This window comes from Muntiacus reevesi, chromosome 8, assembly GCF_963930625.1.
Source record: "Muntiacus reevesi chromosome 8, mMunRee1.1, whole genome shotgun sequence".
Taxonomy (NCBI): Eukaryota; Metazoa; Chordata; class Mammalia; order Artiodactyla; family Cervidae; genus Muntiacus; species Muntiacus reevesi.
In genome coordinates, this window is record NC_089256.1 from 13,464,262 (window position 1) to 13,482,547 (window position 18,286).

The following is an 18,286-nucleotide window of genomic DNA, read 5'->3' on the forward strand; positions in this document are numbered from 1 at the left end:
ATTCATGTGCATATTTTTCTGTGGATAAATAATCTTATCTTTCTTGGATATATACTTAGGAATGGGATTGCTGGGTTATAGGATAACTCTATATTTAGCATTTTGAAGAACTGCCAAATTGTTTTCCAAACTGACTGAAATTTTACATTTTACATTTCCATCAGCAGTAAGGGTCCAATTTCTCCACATCCTCACCAACTCTTTTTTTTTGATTAAAACCATAAGAGTCAGACACGACTGAGCAACTTCACTTTCACTTTTCACGTTCATGCACTGGAGAAGGAAATGGCAACCCACTCCGGTGTTCTTGCCTGGAGAATCCCGGGGATGGCGGAGCCTGGTGGGCTGCTGTCTATGGGGTCGCACAGAGTCGGACACGACTGAAGTGCCTTAGCAGCAGCAGCAGCAGCAGTGGGTCTTAAGTGATATCTCATGTTGTTTTGATTTGTATTTCCATGATAGCTAACGATGTTGAGCATCTTTTCATGTGCTTATCAGTGATTTGTGTATCTTCTTTGGAGAAATGTCTATTCTGATTCTTCAACCATTTTCAATTGGGTTATTAGTCTTTTTATTGTTGAGTTGTAAGAATTCTTCATAGTCTATTTAAAGTCCTTTACCAGAGATAGAATTCAAAACCATTTTTCACTCTGTGTGTATTGTCTTTTCACTGTTCTAATGATGCCTTTTGAAGAACAAAGATTTTTAAAAATTTTGATGTTGTCCAGTGAATCCATTTTTTCTTTTATTACTTATGCTTTTGGTGTCATACCTAAGAAACCATTGCCTAATTCAACATCATAAAGATTTATTTTTATGTTTTCTTCTAACAGTCTTCTATTTCAGCTCTTACATTTATGTCTATGATCAATTTGGAGTTAATTTCATGTATTGTATAAGGAAGGAGTCCAAATTCATTCTTTTGCCTGTGAATATCCAGTTGTCACCCATTTAAAATGTGGTTGATAAAAAAACTAGAGCAAAAAAAGAACCTCTTTTTTTTGTGGGAAGTTTTGAATATTGATGTGATTTGAACAGTATTATTTTTGTGGATTTGCTCATACCTGATCAAATACACTCATTCTTCTAATAAATATTTTCAGAGCACCTACTTTCTGCCAAAGATGTTTAAGTTGCTGGTGATACAGCAACAAATAGGGCAAAGATCTTGCCTACATGTTGCTTATATGATAGTGATGAAGATGGGTATAAACAAAATAAATGAATAAATATATAGCATACTGCAGTAGTACTAAGAATTATGAAGAAAAAGCAGAGTGAAAGATTGGAGGAGGTGTGGGGACTGTGGAAAGAATACTATTTTATATTGTGTAGGATAGTCAGAGAATACTTCTTCAGAGTGGTCACATTTGTTCAGTGACCTGAATTACATAAGGAGGTAAGACATGTAAATACCTGGAAGAAGTGTTCCAGGCAAGGGAAGAGAAATACAATTATCATGGAGTAAGAATATGCTTGGATTCTTCTAGGAAGAGTAAAGAAGACAATGAGGTTAGAGTATGACACACGAGAGGCAGATGGGTGGAAAATGATGTTGGAGAGGTGGTCTTGGGAAAAACCAGACTCCCCTAAATTTACTGATCTTTTGTGTGGCAATGCATTTTGACCAACTACTGCAAGATGGTATGGGAATTGTAGTCTCTGTCTGGGCAGATGCTTCCTATTACTAAGTTTAAAGAGAGATTTTCATGAACAGCTGCAGGACTTGAGCAAAAATCAGTATCATTCCTTCTCCTCCTCTGAATCTAGTGCTTGCCTCAAAACTTTTAGTAAACAAATTAAAAATAAAGAATACAAATAATCATATGAACACAATTCTAAGGCATATATTTCCTTGAAAATAAATAAACATCAAGAAGAGTCAAAGGAAAAAGCAATTGAAACTTTCACAGTCCTTCTTTGTTTTTCAATGTGATTTCCATTAATCAAACCTTCCTCCTTTATTTTGTTTAAGTTCCATGGTCAGGTCTGCAACTGTTCATGAAAATCTCTCCTCTACAACTTAGTAATAGGAAGTAGCTGCCCAGAAGGGGACTACAATTCCCATACCCTCTTGCAGTAGTTGGGGCCATGTGATCAGTTCTTAGCAATGGCATATGAGTGGAAGTGATGTGTAACACTTCCTGCCCTTAAGGGGCAGGTGGAGCTACTCTTTGTTCTCTCCCTTTTCATCAGCTGAATGCAGAAGTTGTAGAGAATGATGGGGCTCCAGAGGATGGTATGGCCACAAATTGGCAGGAGCCCGTGTCCCCGAGTCAGTATGTGATGAAAAGCTTCCTGCTGGTTTAGAAGCGCTTGCCATGGACTGTTATGTGATTTGAACTATTACTTTTGTGAATACATTTGCTAAAGCAATTTAGCCTATCATAACTAATATAAATTCAACTTAGAAAGGCAGAAAAATAGATTACTTGAAAAGCCAGACTGAAAGGGGCTAGGGTTGAAAACAATGTTAGATTGGGATCTGAGAAAGAGTTATCTGGGCCAACCAGGTCTGGGATTAAATGGGCTCCCCTCTCTGGTCATATGCATTGCTAATTCATGTCTAAAGATCTTTCCATTTTTTTTTTTTTGTGCCCTTGGCAGAAGAGGTGAAAGGGTGGGTGTGGGTGGTAGTGGAGGGTAGCAGAGGTAATAGGGTAGGAGATAAGCCCTTGAATGTGTCTTCAGGAGTACCTGGACAAATCGGCTGAGATGGTACCTGATCTTGGGAGGGTCACTGGGCCCTGAGTATGTCTGTCATCTCTGTTTTGCCAATGTGCTCAGGGCTGCAGACTCCTCACTATACCATAAATGGGAACTTATTGGTTCAATAGCACACTGACTTTTAAAACTAAAGAATAAAAATTTTTTTTTAGACACAGTAAGCAGCATTCAATAATCTTCAAATTTACCTCATCAAAATCAAGCCACAATCAATCAAACAGACCAGTAGTTCATTCTCACACAATTCATGAGTTAGAGCAAAACTCCCATCACCTCACATTAGGACATTAAGATAATTACTTATCTCTTGAGGGCAGGGAGTGAGGTGCTATACCTCATTTCTGATCACATAAACCAACTGTTATGGGAAGAGAGGTCATTTGTAAGAGAGAAATCTGGACTGATGGCACCAGTCACAAAGGTCAAATGGTCACTAGTGAATTTGGGCCCAAACTTAGCTGAGAAAAATAGATGAAGGCACATTAACTTTGGGCAAATGAAATAAGTTAGAGGTAAGGTGAATTTATGGGCTTCCCTGGTGACTCAGCTGTAAAGAAAGTAAAGAATCTGCCTGCCAATGCAGGAGACTTGGGCTTGATCTCTGGGTTGAGAGGATCCCCTGGAGAAGGAAATGGCAACCCAATCCAACAGTCTTGCTTGGGAAATCCCATGGACAGAGGAACCTGGTGGGCTACAGTCCATGGGGTCGCAGAGAGTTGGACATGACTTATCAACTGAACAACAACAAGAAAGTGAATTTAGATTAGTGTAGTAAATGGTGATATACAAATTTTGACAAGCATTTGGTAGTTTAAAGATGAGAAATCTGCCTGTAACTTCACCTGTTTGTACTTGTGTTTCCTATTCTTTTTGTTTCTTTTTCCCTTGAATTTTTTTAAAGACAAAAATTCAAAAAGTCTTTTGACTTTTGTCTCAGCTGGATCAAGAGAAAAAAGACATCAACACTTATCAAAATCTAAGTGAAGATTGGTAAGGAGAGCAAACTGCCCCCCAGAACAGTTATGGTGACAGTAGTCATCGCTCTTAGAGGAAGGAGGGGGATGGGTTAAGTGAGGACAGGCTTTCTCCCTGGGAGAAGGTTAAGGATGAGATGACTGGTCCTCTTTGCCTCCTTGAGTTTTTCCCTCATGAGATTTTCCTGTGTGTGTATGTGTGTGTGTGTGTGGTTGTTAACTTTTATGCAGAAATAATTTAAAACATATAGTAAAGTTGCAAGAATAAGGGTAGAACACAGGACACCCATATACTCTTTCCCCATATTCATATATCTTAACATTTGGCTGGATTTGTTTTATCATTTGTGAGTGCTTGTCTGCTTTCTGTTTAACACATAAATACACACACATAATTTTTTTCTGAGCAATTTGGATGAAGATGTATACCTCATTGCCCTTTATGACAAGATGCTTCAGTGTGTATTTCCTAAGACTAAGGAAGTGTGCCTCTTAACCATAGCACAATTATTAATTTCACTACATTTAACATTAATACAATACTCTAATCTATCTACTATATTACAATTTTTTCAGTTGACCCAAGAATGTCCCTTGTAGCATTTTCTACCCATAGATTTGGTATAGCGTTCCAAATATTTGTTATATTTTTAGTCTCTTTCTTTGAAGCATTTCTTTTTTTTTTTTTCTTTTGCTTATAGGCATGTTACTTTATTATTATTTATTTATTTATTTATTTTTAAATTTTATTTTATTAGTTGGAGGCCAATTACTTCACAACATTTCAGTGCGTTTTGTCATACATTGACACGAATCAGCCATAGAGTTACACGTATTCCCCATCCCGATCCCCCCTCCCACCTCCCTCTCCACCCGACTCCTCTGGGTCTTCCCAGTGCACCAGGCCTGAGCACTCCTCTCATGCATCTCACCTGGGCTGGTGATCTGTTTCACCATAGATAATATACATGCTGTTCTTTTGAAACATCCCACCCTCACCTTCTCCCACAGAGTTCAAAAGTCTGTTCTGTACATCTGTGTCTCTTTTTCTGTTTTGCATATAGGATTATCATTACCATCTTTCTAAATTCCATATATATGTGTTAGTATGCTGTAATGTTCTTTATCTTTCTGGCTTACTTCACTCTGTATAATGGGCTCCAGTTTCGTCCATCTCATTAGAACTGATTCAAATGCATTCTTTTTAACAGCTGAGTAATATTCCATGGTGTATATGTACCACAGCTTCCTTATCTATTCATCTGCTGATGGGCATCTAGGCTGCTTCCATGTCCTGGCTATTATAAACAGTGCTGCGATGAACATTGGGGTGCACGTGTCTCTTTCAGATCTGGTTTCCTCGGTGTGTATGCCCAGAAGTGGTATTGCTGGGTCATATGGCTATAGCCTTTCTTTGTCTTTGAAAACATTGGCCTTTATGAAGAATTCAATTATTATTATTTTTTAATATATAGAATTTTCTTCATTTTTGGTTTGTCTGATGTTTCTTGATGGTCAGCTTTAGGTTATAGTCCTGGCATAATCTTTAGATAGCATCATGTCTGGAGGCACACAAAGTCCATCCACCTCTCATTGGCGATGCTAATTTTGTTTCCCATCCACCATTCAGCAGACCCTTAAAGATCATGAAGGCATTCTATGCCTCATCAACAATTCCCTCCAGATTTAGCCACCATTGATGATTCTTGCTTGGACCGATCTTTGCTCTGGCATTTGCAAAATGATGATTTCCCATCTCCAGCTCTCCCCTCATTTACCTGTCAGCTTTTGGCACACCATGTGATTCTGTCAGAAGAGCGCTTTTCTTTACAGAACTCAGAACTGTTTCTCATGATGTACAAATTTGAATTCTATTTTCGTATGTAGGAATAGTATGTTTTACCCTTATATCTGACAGCTTACTAAAATAAGATATTAAAGAAAAACTCATTTCCATCTTGCTTTAAAAAATATTATGTTCTGCTTAAATACAGTTTAGGTAGAATGAGGATCGTGCATGAGTTGGAGGTCTTAGACCATTGTTAAACAAGGAAGTAAGAAAACAAACATTTCACTCTCGTGGACAGAGGGCTGGTTGAAGAAGGACTTCCTCTTTTTTTAAGTATTTATTGGATTTGTTACAATATTGCTTCTGTTTTGGCTGGGAAATCTGTGGGATCTTAGCTTCCTGAGCAGCTATCGAAACTGCACCCACTGCTTTGGAAGGTGTTTCCCACTGGACCACCAGAGAAGTCCTTTTTTCTTTTTTTCATTTATTTTTATTAGTTGGAGGCTAATTACTTCACAACATTGCAGTGGGTTTTGTCATACATTGACATGAATCAGCCATGGAGTTACATGTATTCCCCATCCCGATCCCCCCTCCCACCTCCCTCTCCACCCGATTCCTCTGGGTCCTCCCAGTGCACCAGGCCCAAGCACTTGTCTCATGCATCCCACCTGGGCTGGTGATCTGTTTCCCTATAGCAGAGAAGTCCTTTTTAAAAGAGGATTTCCTCTTTGTGTTAAATCATCCCCTTTTACTAGGTAAAAAGAAAATATACTCTGTATGTGTGTGTGTATACGCTACACACCATGGGTAGTATGTGGCATGATTCTAATCACTTTCTCTTCCTGACTGTTGACAAATGGTTGTGGATTAGAAGATCAGCCTCTCACAACAGAAGACAGAGTGATTAGACAGCAAGACTGTTGATTAGAATGTTAGGACCCAGCAGGGCCCCATCTCACTGAGAAGCTGTATGAAGGCAGCTAAGATTGTGAAAAGTGGGAGACAAACCATGTGAAGTATTTATTGGTGCTCAAATCACTAATAACCTGAGGAAAAAAAAATGCCAAGTCCCAACCCCAAACAGGACTTAAACTCTTAGGGAAGAGAGTGAATTCTAGCTGAAGTTTTGGGCAAGTACCAAGATTAGATTAAGCAGTGAATGATGGCTATTAACAGTAACAACGAGGTATATGTATTTCTTTAAACCTTGCTCTAAGTGCTATAATCAATTTTTATCTATAATAACTTGAAATGAATTATCATGCTTTGTTAACTTAATAAAGTATTCTATTCTATAGAAAAAGCATAGAGGCACGGAAGAGCATATTAACGTCTTTCTCCCGTGGGAAGCCTTTGCTCCAATTTATGGTCATGGTCCAAGGCCAGGTCTACCCAGGAGCAGCCAGTTCATATTGGTTGTAAGAGAGAAGAGTCCATATGTGCAAAACCCAAACCTTCAAAAGAAGGTGACAACCAATTTTTTGGAAGAATGAGATGATGAGAGGGTCCATGAAGGTGCCAGGAACCAGGAATCCTACCCTGCTCACCTGATGGGTGTTTGCGGCTCTACAGTCTGGGAGATGACTTTTGGCATAGGTGTCAACTGAAAAACTGGTGAGGCCTTGAATACAACATGGACATGGAACAACAGACTGGTTCCAAATAGGGAAAGGAGTATGTCAAGGCTGTATATTGTCACCCTGCTTATTTAACTTATATACAGAGTACATCATGAGAAATACTGGGCTGGAGGAAGCACAAGCTGGAATCAAGATTGCCAGGAGTGTATGGAAGTGAGAGTTGGACTATAAAGAAAGCTGAGTGCAGAAGAATTGATGCTTTCAAATTGTGGTATTGGAGAAGACTCTTCAGAGTCCCTTGGACTGCAAGGAGATCCAACCAGTCCATCCTAAAGGAGATCGGTCCTGGGTGTTCATTGAAAGGACTGATGTTGAAGCTGAAACGCCAATACTTTGGCCACCTGATGTGAAGAGCTGACTCACCGGAAAAGACCCTGATGCTGGCAAAGATTGAGGGCAGGAGGAGAAGGGGACGACAGAGGTTGAGATGGCTGAATGGCATCACTGACTCAGCGGACCTGGGTTTGGTTGGACTCCGGGAGTTGGTGATGGACAGGGAGGCCTGGCGTGCTGTGGTTCATCTGGTTGCAAAGAGTCGGACACGACTGAGCGACTGAACTGAACTGAATACAACTTCTTTTTCTAGATGCCTCTTATCCTCACTGTGAGGCCCATCTCTGCCATTTTCCAAACCCCTTTTCCATGTTTCTGTTTTTGCTGATGCCACACAGTCTAAACTACTAAGGATGGGGAGTCTGTTAAAGTATTTCCCTCTTTTAGAAAAAGCAAAGGGACTTTCAGAAGCGATGCCTGGAAACTGTTGATACACACTGCCAAGGATGGAGGCAAAAGCCCTTCTTAATTGAAAAGAAAGATGTTTGGAAGCTGGAGAGTAGGCCGAAAGCACTGGCCATAGAGCAGTTTTGTGTATTTTATTTTATTTTTTGGGTAATATCTTTTTATAATATGACATAGTACTTTACACTTCAAAGCATTTATTTATTTATTTAGCTGTGTCGGTTCTTAGTTGCAGCACGTGAGACCTTCTGATGCAGCACATGGACTCTCTAATTGTGGCCTGTGGACTCCAGAGCGCATGGGCTTCAGTAGATGCTGCAGACAGACTCAGTAGCTGCGGCTCTCAGACTTAGTTGCTCTGCAGCATGTGGGATCTAAGTTCTCTGACCAGGTATCAAACCCGTGTTCTCTGCATTGCAAGGCAGATTCATTACCACTGGGCCACCAGGGAAATCCCAAGAAGAATATTATTTGAATTGCAGCCTACCATTTCCAAGCTTTGTGATCTCGGGTATTAGTTACCTAAACTCTCTAATCATCGCTTTTGCCATTCTCATTATAGAGTTAATAGCACTTACCTCTTGGTATTGTGAGGAATAAATTTAATAATTTTTATAAATCTCTTACTACAAAGCTTGAAACACAATGAGCATTAAATAAGTGGTGGCCATGTTGGAGGCTATAATTGTCAGGCCTAAATTACAGTGCTGGTATTGAAATGCCTGTGCAATCTGCCTCCAGCTTGCCTACTTATCTTGTTTCCTACCATTCATCTGTTCATTCCTGCTACAGCAGGAATGTTCATCACCAACCTGAACCAGGCTCTAGCCTGGCCTGGGCCCATTTCGTCTCCCTGTTCTCACCTCCTTCTCAGCACCACTCCCGGGGGAAATGCCCCTGCCTGTGCTTTCATTTCATCCCCTGAGGCTCCCTGTTAGTCCCATTTCCTCCCTGAAGCCCTTTATAGCTATTTCCACTCACTTTAGGCTCTACTGTTCTCTGAGTCACTATTGTAATTACGGTTTATGTTACATAGTTTAGTGCTGCATTATATAGAGATGAACTTTCTGTGATGGCAGAAATATTCTTGAGCTGGGTTGTCCAAAAAAGTGAAAGGTTGTTGCTGACCACGAAAAGACGCTGGGATTCTTGGCCTCTGGAGGAGAAGAATTCAATCCAGGGCCAGAAACGAGGCTTGATCGCTCAGAGCTTTTGTGTAATAAAGTTTTATTAAAGTATAAAGGAGATAGAGAAAGCTTCTGACATAGGCATCAGAAGGGGGCAGAAAGAGTACCCCCTTGTTAGTATTAGCAATGGAGTTATATACTCTCTAATTAGTTACTACAGTGAATCAAAAGGATGTCTGGAGGTTGCAAAGACCTCACTAGACCTACTCCCATAATTTCCATTTTAAGATAACAGGATTAGCCAGAAGGTTTTTTTTCCAGAGACTGTCTTCAAGCAGGATACATTATTGTTATATAATCCTAAGGAATGTAGAGTGAAAAAAAGGTTGTCCTTTCTTCCTCCTTGAGAATTCCAGACCCCTCTCTCCTTGGGGACCCCTGGACTTCTTATCAATCTGCCTGGGAATTGACTGTCTCAAAAGCAGCCACTACCTTTGTGTGACTGTTGAGAATTTTAAATGTAGCTAGTGTGGTTAAAGTAGCTAATTTTAAATTATTTTTCATTTTAATTAATTCAACTTTACAGTTTTTTTATTGGAGTATAGTTAATGCACACTGTAGTGTTAGTTTCTGCCGTGTGGCAAAGTGAATCAGTTAAACATATATCCTCTCTTTTTTAGATTCTTTGCCCGTATAGGTCATTACAGAGTATTGAGAAGAGGTCTCCGTGAGAAGTAGGTCTTTACTAATTATCTATTTTATATATAGCAGTGTGTATATGTCAATCCCCATCTCCAAATTTATCCGTCCCATCTTTTCCCCCACTAAGGTGAGTTTGTTTTCTATATATATGTCTCTATTTCTGTTTCTTAAGTTCATTTGTGCCACTTTTTTAGATTCCACATATAAACAGTATCATGTAATTTAACACCATTTGCAGCAACATGGATGGAGCTAAATGTTGTCATACTGAGTGAAGTAAGTCAACTTTACATTTGAATGGCCCCTTGGCTCAATGTGTGGACCATCTACTCTGACAAGAGCTCTTGTAAGAGGTAGTACTCCTGTGTTCCCACCGGCCTCATAGAGCCAAACCTATCATCTCTTTCCATGGTAACCCCTTTGCCCATAGAGAAATCAAGGGTTCAGTTCAGTTCAGTTCAGTTGTGTCCGACTCTTTGCAACCCCATGAACCACAGCACGCCAGGCCTCCCTGTCCATCACCAAATCCCAGAGTCCACCCAAATCCATGTCCATTGAGTCAGTGATGCCATCCAACCATCTCATCCTCTGTCATCCCCTTCTCCTCCTGCCCTTAATCTTTGCCAGCATCAGGGTTTTTTCTGATGAGTCAGCTCTTCACATCAGGTGGCCAAAGTATTGGAGTTTCAGCTTCAACATCAGTCCTTCCAATGAACACCCAGGACTGATCTTTAGGATGGACTGGTTGGATCTCCTTGCAGTCCAAGGGACTCTGAAGAGTCTTCTCCAACACTACAGTTCGAAAGCATCAATTCTTCTGCACTCAGCTTTCTTTATAGTGCAACTCTCACATCTGTACATGATCACTGCAAAAACCATAGCCTTAACTAGACGGACCTTTGTTGGCAAAGTAATGTCTCTGCTTTTTAATATGCTATCATATGGATTAGTATGCTGTCCCTATGGATTTAGGGAAAAAAGGAAGACATGGGATAGAGGGGCAGTGCTCAATCAGAGGAGGTAGTTGTGAGCTAGACTGAAGTTGGGGTGAATGGGACCCAGTCAGATGCCTCCCATCTGTTTGTCAGTCTTCCTGTAGAATTGGCCTCAGTGTCCAGCAGGATTTAGAGAGCCCTGTGACCCACAGGGTTCACACCCTCTCAAGTGAGTGAAGTCTCTCATGGTGGCCCCTGAGTCATTGTGTCCGACCCTTTCAGGGATCCCTGGAGATGGTGCTGTAGCACGCCATTTGGCCTAGACCAAACCTCTGCTTAACTCTTCCTTCCAAACTTGACCTTTCTGAGAGAATCCTCTTCCTGTCCCTCAGCTCTGGCTCCTGATTTCAGACTCTTCAGAGCTGCCCCAGTCTCCTCCCTGTCTGTCTTGAGTCTATTTGTTTATATTTCCCAATAGTTCATGAACTTTTAGAGATCACGGACCTCTTTGAGAAGCCAACTAATGCTATGGACACACTTCTTAGGAAAATGCACATGGTCATATTCTTATGCAATTTTGTAAATTATTTTGGGAAGGTCACAGATCCCTTGAAGCCCAGGCTCAAATCTGAGACCCTTGGCTAGGAACATGTTCTCTAATTTGACTTTAGCGGTTTCATATGCTATTCCTTCCTCGCTCAGCACCAGCTCAGCTCTAACTAATTCTGTACTCATTGGGCAATGTTTTGATGACTGGTTGAGGGCTCTAGTTACCTACATGACAGCAACAGTAACTCTAAATAGCTATGAGGAACATTTCATTTGCTATAAATATCTATCCTTATTGGTAGGTTAATAGATTGGCATTATGGCTTCTAAATCCATTCCCCAGCTTGCAAAAAAGTTTTTAGAGCCTGATATCTGGGTGAAATAATACGATTCATAAAACAGCAGTACTGAGCTATAGTCTTGGACTGACAGGATGCTCCCCACCCCCACCCTCATGACCTCTAGTTAATTAGAGGTTTGCAGCCCTGGATCTGTCATGTGGTATCATTCATATCCTCAGCTGAACTTTGAATGTGCACTTCTCTAACTTGGTTGGGCTTCCTTCTGTTTTCACCTGAGCCTCTATTTCACAAACCACAAAAACTTATAGTTAGTGGACGTGCTGAGATCATTTCTTGCAGAGCCCATGGAGGGAAGGGGCTGGTCCGTGTCCACAGCTGGTTCCACAAGGCAGGGCTAGACCCCAGCTGCCTTTTGTACCAGCTCAGTCTCAATTTCTCTATGCTTTATGAGCAATATGTCCTGGAGCTTTGACTACAATGACTTAGGAAGTAGAGTCTGTACCATATGTGTAGAGACACCTCATTGCCTGCCTTGGATAGATTCTTGCAAATTTGATAATAGAGTGAATTTCAGTAAGTTATATATCCTGTCATGTCTTTCAAAGACTACAGATGTATTCCTTCTGTGAAAGCTTTCAGCCTTGGGTATATACACGGATATAATTGAAAAAACCACGTGCTTAGGGGGAAAATATTTTTCTGATGAAATATTCAACTAATGTTCAGAATAAACCAACAAATACTAAAGTGTGAGATAACAGTCTTTTTGTCTAGAGGAAGCTATAGCCAGTCTATTTCTTTAAACTTAATGTGCATTTTTCTCTACCCATAGGTAGATGTTCCTTTTGAAAAGCTTTCTTCTTTCTGAGGGGTTTATCTTGCATGATTACTTTTAATTGTTTATTTAACAGCCTGGATTAGCTTGCTGCAATGTTTGCTCAGCATCTTGTGTAAATTCTTTATCATTAAAAGTCAGTTTTCCTGATGGCATTATTGAAATTTATTATTTCTATAAGTATGCCTTTCTCTGTAGTGGAGATTTTGTAAGTGGAATAGACAAAGGAGGAAACAGTTCTTTTGGCTTTTACTAGCCATGGGATAGTCTATTTTACTTCTAATTAAAAAAAACTGTGAAAGATTATATGAGATAACATTAAGTTTTAGATGCTTTAGAAAGAAAGTCTGATGTCAATTTTCCCTCAGTTACTTGCCATGATTATCTTTACTGGGGCCAACATGATCAGAATAACTTTCTTTAGCCTGATCCTGTGACCAGTACATTTTGTACTATAGATGCTTTCAGGAGGAAGAACTTGGAAAAGCTGCAGTGATGATCCTTAAACCTTATATTAATTAATCATTTCAGGCTGCTTCCCTGCTAAACTTTTAACTAGAGGACCTAATAGGAAGCAAACGGATGGGTTTGAATTTCATCTCCTTTTGTTTTCCCTGCTCACCCTCTGGAAAAGGGGCTAATGAACAGTGAATGAGTTTGAGCTGCAGAGGAGAGGACGCTCTGCCTGGGGAGGCTGGTGCTGTGTAATCGGCTCCTGAATTACCGCAAGATGCCCCGGGTTTTTATGAAGGTGTCTGAAATAGCCAGGATCCAGCACTGAGGGGAGTAAGGAGAAGAAAAGATGGGGTTCCAAGGCGCATGATATCTACTCTGTCCATTGGATTGAAGCTGTACTCCCAAAGAAGGCTCCTTAGAGAAAAATGTGAAAGGCAAATACTGGTGTGCAAAGTGTAACAAACTTGTTAGTGTTTACAGTACAGCTGCTGACACTGTTTAACCCAATAGCAAGCTGTTTTCTAAGCATCTTTCAGAGGGTAATTAAAAGGCTCCTACACACACTGAAACCAATTATAATAAAATTTTATTTGAAGGGAGTGCTCAAGACTTAAGGTAAAAAAAAAAAATCAGGATCCATAACCCAACTGAAGATGTCTTCCTGCCACAGGCAACAGAGATGCTGCCGAGGAGAACCCAATTAAAGGCCAGAACTTGGTTACAAAGGCGGAGACCTCAAATCAGCTTTTCTCTGACCCAACCCAGTGATACTTTAATGAGGGGAAAAAAAGTTCACTACTGCCACATTATTAAGTAAAAATTGGAAGAAAGAACGGGTTATTCCTTTGGAAAAAAAGACCAAGGGAATGATGTGAGCCTGCCTGAAGAAGTTGCAGTAGCAGCAGGGTTTGGAAAAAATCAATGTTGAGTGGGTTCTAAGAAGATGCTTTTTTTCTGGAGAAAAAAGCATTCTTCGGGCATAATAAATGGTTTATATTTATATTTGTTGGTCATTGCCAAACAAAACAAAATGAAACAACACCATCCAGCAGGTTAATCTGCATGCTCCAGCTAAATTCCAGGAGAGAAGCATTAAGAAATTCATCTCCTCATTCTGAGACCATCACTGACCGGCTGTGTGACCTCAGAGAAGTCACTTTCCTGCTCTGAGTCTCAGGATCCTTGGATCTGTAAAGTGAAAGTAACACTTCTAGTTCTAAAAAGCCTCAATCTTGCTATAATAATACTCTGGATTCAGAAAATGTCTGCTCCTCTAACTCCTAAATAATTTGGAAAATGCTGTCAGCCCTTAACACCCCTCTGTAATTCACAGGTATTAGTTTCCTCTTATTACAGTTGGAGTTATGGAGAGTCAGTGAAGTTAAGTAGCAGGCACAAGGTGACCTTGTCATTTTTCAGAGGAGGATAAAGAACTGTACTCCTGACTTCAGTCCAGAACTTAAGCCATTCAGGCCAGAATTGTGTGGAAAATGATAAAGATTCTGATGGAATTTGATGTATGGTGTTTTCCTTAATTAACCACATCAAATGAACTCAGTCATATGAGTCTTTCCAGTTTTTCATCAGGCCTCTGTCCTTTTTGCTTTTTGACCAGAGCTCATCAACAGCAGCTATAGCTAAAGACACCAGGATGGCAGTGATGTTGTCTTTTTATGTAGTCATTTGCTACACCTGTGGGGTAAGGGATGTGATGTGAGTACCTGCATGTGTAGGGACAGCTAATATATCACCAACTTCCTTCCAGGAATGTTCTGACATTCATTCTCCACTTTCACAGCCAGGGCGGTCTTCAGTGTCTACTGGAAGAGATGTACTAGGATGAAAATTTGGGGCCCTTTGCAAGGATGTATCTTTGGCTGGCAGCTCTCACCCATGTTTCTTGGCCCCAAGAGTCAGCATGCTCCAGCTCCCTGCCACAGCCCCTGCTCCTATCTCTGGGAGCTCCTGGGGGGATCTCAGCGATGACTGACACATGGGCATATACTTTCACCCTCTCTCCAGTGAGAGAGACTCATAGGATGCTGACAATTGTCACTGCTGCTCGAGGGCCTGGTGTAAGTCCCTGGGCCTAGAACTGAGGCTGTCTGAGTGTGTCGTCTCTGGCTGTGGCCTGTTATGCTTGAACCAACTTTTGTACTTCCTTGTTCTCTTTTCTCAAGATAGGACTTACTTTATTTTTGTCATCCTTAATTATAGTTTACATTAGCATTTATATTGATTGTTTTTATCTTGTTTTTATTGGAGTATAGTTGATTTATAATATTGTGTTTTAGTTTCAGTTGTGCAACAAAAAGTGTATCAGTTATATATATACTGTGTATATATATCCACTCTCTTTTAGAGTCTTTTCCCATATAGGCCATTACAGAGTATTGAATCCAGAGTTCCCTGTGTTATATATTAGGTCCTTATTTTATATATATAAGAGTGTGCCTATGTCAATCCCAAGCTCCCAATTTATTCCCACCCCCTTGACCTGATGTGAAGTCGCTCAGTTGTGTCCGACTCTTTGTGACCCCGTGGATTGTAGCCTACCAGGCTCCTCCGTCCATGGGATTTTCCAGGCAAGAATACTGGAGTGGGTTGCCATTTCCTTCCCCAGGAGATCTTCCCAACCCAGGGATCGAACCCAGGTCTCCTGTGTTGTAGATAGACACTTTACTGTCTGAGCCACTAGGAAAGTCCCTCTGGTAACCATAAATTTGTTTTCTTCTACGTCTGTGACTATACCTCTGTTTTGTAAATAAATTCATTTGTACTTAAAAAAAAATCATTTATTTATTTATTTTTGGCTGTGCTAGGTCTTCATAGCTGTGTTGGCTTTTCTCTAGTTACAGAGAGTGGGGGCTGCTGTTTCATTGTGGTGGCTTCTCTTGTTGTGGAGCATGGGCTCTAGGGCATTTGGGCTTCAGTAGTTGCAGCATGTAGGCCCAGTAGTTACAGCTCCTGGACTCTAGAGCACAGGCTCAATAGTTGTGGTGCTTGGGCTTAGCCTGCTTCTTGGCAGGTGGGGTTCTTGCAGATCAAGGATTGAACCAGTGTCCCCTGTACTGGCAGGTGAACTCTCCACTCCTGAGCTACCGGGAAAGCCCTGTATCATTTTCTTTTTGATGCTGCACTTAAGTGATATCATATGGTACTTGTCTATCTGACTTATTAACTCAGTTTTACAATCTTTAGAACAAGACTCACTTTGGAGGGTCCTTAGTTTCTTCACATGAAGACTCATCATGTTTGATTCTTCAGGCTCAAGCTGAAGTGCTCACCTCCTTGGATTCTAAAGGTAGAGTCAAAGCTGCCGTTGGGCCCTTGATATCTTGGTCCATGATGTTAAAAGACAGAAACAAGAGCCCTCAGTTAGCTTGCTTCTTGCCCTGGTGGGAGGTCTCACACTAGGGGATAGGAGGAGAGAATAGCATCTGGTGCCCCCAGTTCAGTATCCTTGAAGCCCTCTCAGCATGCATCCCAGGCTCCCTTTGACCAAAGTAAAAAGCAGAGAACTTGCTTCTACAATGACAATCTCTTCTTTCTCTACTTCTTCAATTCTTCAATGCTGTTGCTGGAAGTGTGATGTGTCCTTAAGCTCCACCTGCCTGCTAGGAATCTCCATGGGGCTGTCTGTCTTGGCCTGACCGCCATAGATGGGCCGTTGTGCTGTGAACCCCTCCTCTTTCTTTCCTCCCCATCTATCCAGGGTGCCACTCCACCAAGAACTGATCTTTTTAAAAAACGATAAGCTGAGATGTTGCATAAGGATCATGACTTTGCCCTGCCTCTTCAGCTGGCTCTTCCTGATGGAAGGTGATTAGATCCAAGAGCTGATACCCACTAGGGTATCAAAATCCTTGCCATGAACAGGATGAGAGTTCACCTGGGAGTGGATGGGGACACTGCCTGTGAGACAATCCATGCGTGTGGCCCTTCACCAACCTCGTTATCATCCTTCAAGATTGTTATAAGTAAAACTTATGGCTGTCTAGACCCAGAGCATGCTGTCTCTCTGAAAGGTTCTTGTACCTGTTACTGTTTAAGATAATGCGTGTTGCCTGTCTGTTAGAGTAAGGAAGACTGACAGAAGACAACAAGTCTGGGGCTTCACTCAGTTGGCAACAGAGGAGTTGGAGGTGGATATAAGAGAATTAAAATGGTGACCAATGGAAGCCATGGAGGAAGATAAGTGAGTGAGGATACAGAGAGAAGAGGGCATTGGAAATATTTGATCCCTGTTATTTCAGGGAGATCTGGGTTATTAACACAGAGGTTAAAGGAGGAATAGGGTAAGTAGGTATAGGGAAATGTACTGAGTAGCATGGAATGAACACACTCCTTGGAGGAGTCAAGGTGAAGGTCACTGTTAGATTTAAGGACAAGGGCAATGGGACTGCTCTGGATGTTCTGGAATACACACTCCCAGCAGTCCACGTTGGGCAGATGGGAGGAAGGATGACTGAAAGAATGAATGAACACTGCCAGTATACTCCCTGAGCCTACGAAGACTTGTTGGGTGAGTCAGAGTTATTAATATAAATAGTTACGGTGGCTACAATATGTCCTAGTGACAGTCTTATTTTAAAAATTAACTTTAAAAGCTATTTTAAAATGTTGTTCTAAATCCTACGTGCATTCTCTTTTGCATTCTTTTGAGGACTCGAGTCTGTTATTTACAGTGTTTATTACTTTTAAGCATATGGGTGTGCATATGAAGTCTGTCCACTTTTTTCCAGAACTAGTAAACAGACTGAGAACAGGACCAATATGATCATATTCATTCTGCCATTGACCTTGTGCAGGCTCTCCAAGGTCAGTAATGGTGGTTGGATTTTTTGTCAGAATTGACTTGTTTTCAGCAGGAGCTGGGTCTCCCGCCTACTAACATTTGTAATCTTTCCTTACTATCTAGCCCGCTGTAAAATTACTAGTACAGTTTCCCCAGGCAATGACTTTGTGATTTTCTACTCTTTTATTGATCAATAAACAGTTTTAAACCAAAAACCCCACAGTGAGAATAGAAACTTATTTGGTACTTGTAACTACCTGCCTTGGAGAGGAAAGAAGGATTGGAAAGATAAGAGCCTTAGGCTCCTGCGGCCTTCCTGATGCCAACACCAATAGATAAAACTAGAAAAATGCAGCCATGGGTTAACAAAACAACAATTGACTACACTATGCTAAATAACCCATTGTTTTGCATGGAATTAACCCATTGTTTCCTTGTCCCATGGTTATATGTATCACTTTCTGTAAACTTCAAGGAGGCAGGCTTTGGCTTTTTTACTTGTTCCAAAAACAGTGTCTAACTCAGCGTTTGCATTAAGGGAAAAGTAATGGAGCTATTGGAATTGAGAATAAGAGGGTGAATTTATGTCTCTGTTATACTGAGACTGGTTTCCAGTAATTTCCTTGCATAAATTTGACCTCTCCAGCTAGATTTAAGGAGAGACCCCAGGCCCTGTTTGTTTCTTGTCTGCTATGGCAGCAAATTTAGTAT